The following is a 5471-nucleotide window of genomic DNA, read 5'->3' on the forward strand; positions in this document are numbered from 1 at the left end:
TTACGGGCATCAACAGGAAATACAAAGAAACACAATAGAATTAATGAAACTGTACACAAAGACGGACTACCAATGTGCAAAGACAAAAGAGAGAGAAAACAAAATCATATTAAAAATAAGCAATAAATACAGGGAACGAGATGTACAGTCCTTGAAAGTGAGTCGATAGTTTGTTGAATCAGTTCAGTGTCAGTTACATGATAAGCCAGCAATCATTCCACGGACAAAAACAATCACAACCAGAAAAGTATATAAGTTTAAAGAAAACAAACGCTGAGACCGCCGACTGGGAACGGAAATGGGACAAATCCCATCCCCCAGTAACGCGTCGACCAATTGTTGAAAAATCTCACCCAAATAAAAGAATATTTAGAATTCAACAAGACTGGGCGAAGGGGGCCGCGGAGGGAGAGCTCGCAACTTTACCTCAGTTGTGGCTGAAGCTACAGAACTTGCAAATACCGCACAGGCAAACCGACTCCCGTTACCACGGCGCAAGTCGGCGACTCCATGGCCAAAAGTAACGAAGGCTGCAGCCGCCCGGGCCCCCGCTCATCCGCCTCAGCAACGCCCAGCCATTGTGACGTAAGAAGCCGGCCCGGCCGCCGCCGGCCAACGGCCGAGACATCCTGGCACACGCGGTGTCGGTTCGCCGCCGGCCTGCGGCGGTCCGCTCCGGGGCCATCCTCGGCAGAAGGGGGGTGGGGGGAACGCGTTTCATTTATTTCGGGACACTTGCTTTAGAGCCGGAAACAAATCGGGGCCGTTTGCCTACGAACCAGAGAGAGGATCTGCAGATGCTGGAAATCCAGCGCGGCGCGCACAGAAATGCTGGAGGAACTCAGCAGGTCAGGCAGCATCCACGGAAAAATAGTACAGTCGACGTTCCGGGCCGAGACCCTTCGGCAGGACTGATCACAGAGCGGGAGCAGTGAGAGAGGCTTTCACTGACCTCCCGTCGATGGGAAGATTTAAACTTCTTCAGGGTCGGCATCCCTGGAAGAGATTTCGCAGCGTGGTAATCAAATCACAAACAGAGAGTCTGCAGATGCTGGAAATCCAAGCGACGCGCGCAAAATGCTGGAGGATCTCAGCAGGCCAGGCAGCACCTATGGGGGGGAAAAATGTACGATCGACGTTTCGGGCAGACCCTTCTTCTGTCTGCTTGCCAGCGGAGCATCGCCCAATTAGGCGACATAGATGGATTTCAAATTAGTTCTGGAATGAATGAACGGGTGTTACCCACATTATAGCACTGGAGATGCTGGAAGCTGGAGCAGCACCGGATGTTGGAGGATCTCCGGTGGGATCGAAGGAAGAAAATGCACAAGTCGACGTTTCTGGTTGAGGCTGTATGGCACTCCAAACTGCAAAATACACAAATGTTTCTCTCTCCCTGGACTTAAAGAGCGTGACTGAGTGCCGTGAAGGTGCACCACAACAGAGAGAAAAGCCCTATAGCATATTCTTATAATTAGGTTTGGATCTGTCAGCTTTTATGGAGACAGAAGTAAAGTTAATATTTCAGGTCAGTGACACTTCATCAGAACTTGAAAATTTAGAGATTATTATAAATGGTTTATTTTTTCGGTGGGAAAGGGAGTGGTAGGTTTAGTCTGTGATGGAGTGGCCGATTGGTAGAGGTGAGTAGGCTGAAGAGAGCTGGCGTGCTCACATCATTCTAAAGATGAACAGTAGAGAGCATCCAGATAAGCTGCATCACAAATTGTTAGGCAACTGCACTGAAAGGGACAGGAAAGCTTTGCAACGGGTAGTCAAGACTGCCCAGTGCATCGCTGGTACCTAATCTACCATTCATCAAAGGCCAGTATACAGAAAAGGGCCAGTAACACCATGAAGGATCCCAGTCACCCTGCTCGTGTTCTGTTTGGCCCACTCCCATCAGGGAGGCAGCCACATAACGTTCAGTAACTTACTTCCCAAGTAGTAAGGCTGATCAACAGCTCCACCCATTAACTCCACCACTGTTTTATTATTCCCTGTCAGTCACTTTATGTACAGTCTAGCGTCAGTTCATGGACATACAATCAATATATGTGTATAAGCTATCTTATGTATTTATATTTAGTTTTTATTGGGTTCTTTATGCTGCATTGAATCCAAATTTGAATTACTTTGTTCTCCTTTGCACTTGTATACAGCAGATGAAATTAAACAATCTTGAATGGTGGAGCAGGGTGAGGGAGGGAGGTAAGCTTAATGATAAAAAGAAAGATCTGCTCAGGGCAGGTGAATGTAGGTAAGTCTGAAAATGTCAGAAGAGAAACAAGCTGTGTGTGCTGGGAATATATGATATGGGGCTGGATTAAGTTATTATTCAGAAACTGTTGAACTCACTGTTGAGTCTGGAAGTTTGTAATGTAGCTCGCAGGAACAGCACTCCCTGATGCTGCGTCTTGCATTGGGCTCGATTGAAAACGTACAGGAGACTGAAGACAGAAACGTCAGAGTTAGAGTGGGATCGAGAATTGAAATGACATACAAGTGGAAGCTTAGGGTTACTTAACAGACTGAATGGAGGTGCTGTGCAAAGTGATCACCTCAACTGTGTTTGATTTCACTGTTGTAGAGGAGACTGATAGTAGCAGAATAAACTGGGAGACATACCAGGAGCTTGCTGATTTACTTGAAAAGAGCATTTGGGGATAGAATGATTGGTAGGAGAAAGTAAAAGAACAGATGTAGAATGGAATAGAGTCCTGAGAATGGGAGCAGGTATGAATGGAGATGGAAGAGCAAACCAAAACATCTTAAGGGGAAGGTTCCCTGGTGGTCCAGTGGTTAGAATTCAGCACGTTCACTGCCAGTGCCTAAGTTTGATTCCTAGTCAAGGAAGATTGCTTGGGCACAATAACAACATAGCAGTTAGTGCAACAATTTACAGTGCCAGCTGTAAGGTTGGTTTGTAGGTTCTCCCTGTGGTCACATGGGTTTTCTCTGGTTACTCTGGTTTTCTCCCACATTTGAAAGACATATTGTTAGGGTTAGTGAGGTGTAGACATTTTATGTTGACGTGGAAGCGTGGTGACAGTTGCACAGTCCTTGCTGATTTCATTTGATGCAAATGACACATTGCATGTTTCATTGTACATACGATAAATAAAGCTAATCTTAATTTAAAAAAGACACTGAAAAGGAAGAGAACAGCAAGGTATTATGGTAAATATCTGTTGAATGTAGAGTTAGGAGAGCTAGGTGAGGATTCAGAAAGCACTATCCTTGCTCTGGGTGTTGCAGCCATTTGGCTAACAACTAAACCTTTTCAAGCTTAATGAGAAAAGATGTCAACTTTATGTGAATATTAGGAGAATAAATCACCTTTACATGAATTCTCTAACTTAATATAAAAAGAAAATGGAACTAGACATCCACCTTAGCAAACTTAACCAATTGTGAATAGTTACTCAACACTGCTGGAAGCAAAGAGTGCTAAATTAGGGATGGGAAAGAGAATGACAAAATAGATGTGTGATGTTTACCTGACCCTTTGATGGATAACATGGATAACCTCAGATTCATGAGGATCCTGGGGACAGATGTGTCAATGAACCCTCTAGAAGATTAAAGAAACCATATAAAAGTGTCCATCAAAGCAAAAAATTGTCGAAAGAAGCCCAATGCTTGGTGCTCAGACAAGATTATAACCCCCATCAGAGTGGCCTTGGCCAGTTCACATTCATGGGTAGTATTTAAGGTTAGTATTTTGAGTGATAAATTAGAACTCCTAGGAATCATTCTGGAGCTGTGAAATGATGTGAATATAGCAGATATTAGGTCAAGATAGAACCAGTTCTCAATGTTATTTGCAAGCAGTACTCAGATTGAAGCTAAAAAGACAAGGGATTGGCTGCTCAAGCAATATGGTGTACAAAGTGAAGTGACCATGATACTTCCTTGTCTGCTTCAGCCAGACATGAGACAATGGGTTATGTTAAATGGCATGCATCAAACCAGGCAATATGGGCAAAGTTGTTTTGCACCATTGTGACTGAGTTCCAACTGGCAGAGACTGATGTTGTCACTTAGCACATCAAACATGGTCACAGGTATGGTTGATCAGTCAACATTTGGGATAGTTGTGTGCTGATAGTCAGCCCTGACAGCATTAATTTTGAGTGTCTGAGATCTCTGAGTCCAGAGGCTTTTGGATTGTATGTGTGAATTACTTTGTCCCAACAAAGCTATTTGAAATTCAGAGGTGTTTCCCATGATAGGGATGTAATTCAAAAGAAGCAGTGTCAACTCAAAATATTGAAGTAAACAATGGTGTTGGAACTATTGAAATTTTATTGAATCACCTGTTGTGTCAAAGACGGATCGACCTGATGCAAAGGCGCAAGTACCAAGGACGCAATAAGACCATAAAACAAGCGACTTCATCAAACTTTTACTCTTTATTTATAGCATGTTATGGGGGAAGTTACAGACTGATCTCCCAAAGAGCCAGTCCGGACACTGCCCCGCCCCGAATCACAATTCTTCACAATTTATAACATTGATCATTACAGGAAATATTATAGTTACGCGAGTTAAAACAGTTTTAGAATAGTTTTGATCACATGCTAAGATACAATTAGATGTAAAATCATCATCATGCTGACACCTCCCCCTACTCTCAAAAGTTCTACCCCCCACGCCATTCTTCCCCTATTTAGTATGTTATACCTCAAAATGCTTTGCGTGACCAGATAATTCCTTATTTGAACCTATGTCTAATAATATTAGGGAACAATGTATGGTACATCACTTGTTGCTGGGTAAGGTTCCCTTTTGGCTGTCCAGCAACTAACATAAGGTACCTATAAGGTCATTAGCTAATCATTGTCTTTTAATCTCTTTTCATCTATACTCCTATTTACCTATCCCTTTATGACATCAGTTGTACCTTTGATTTACAGGTATAAAAATGTGATGTACTTTGAGTTTGGGAACTCTACAAAGAAGGTGTCCAGAAGAATGTCTGGTTGTTGTGATGAATAAAGGCCTTTATATAACCAGCTTCAGTGTCTCTCCAGTGACTTAGATTACAGTCACAACAGAACAATGAAATAAATCTGGATGTACTGGAAATTATTTGTAAGCTAGCTTCTCTAAGTAATTCCTGTAACAAAGAGTAAGTTGTACTAAATCTTAGGTCAAAAGTCTTTCTGACACTTAAGTTTATACCCTACAGAGGTAATAGCTTTAGCTGTGCGAAGGGGAAATTGAGAACAGCAGTGAAGGAAATGAAACAACAGTGGTTGGAAGCCTCATCTTGTGTAGTGGAATCCCTGGCTGAGGAAGAAGTATGTGTTCAAATGCCATCTATAAATTTGCTGATGATACAACCATTGTTGACAGAATCTCAGGTGGAGATGAGAGGGTGTACAGCAGCGAGATATGCCAGTTAGTTTAATGGTGTCTCAGCAACAACCTTGCACTCAGTGTCAGTAAGACTAAAGAACTGATTT

At 42.9% G+C, this 5471-nt stretch overlaps 1 long non-coding RNA gene across 1 annotated transcript; it reads left to right on the forward strand.

Moving 5' to 3' along the window:
* The first annotated feature begins 563 nt into the window (after nt 1-563).
* Nucleotides 564-5018, forward strand: LOC140734735 (uncharacterized). The gene is made up of 2 exons (XR_012100598.1): nt 564-1528; nt 4920-5018. It is a non-coding gene; the product is annotated as an uncharacterized lncRNA (long non-coding RNA).
* The last annotated feature ends 453 nt before the right edge of the window (nt 5019-5471 follow it).

The sequence above is a fragment of the Hemitrygon akajei genome, chromosome 10 (assembly GCF_048418815.1).
Source record: "Hemitrygon akajei chromosome 10, sHemAka1.3, whole genome shotgun sequence".
NCBI classification, from domain to species: Eukaryota; Metazoa; Chordata; class Chondrichthyes; order Myliobatiformes; family Dasyatidae; genus Hemitrygon; species Hemitrygon akajei.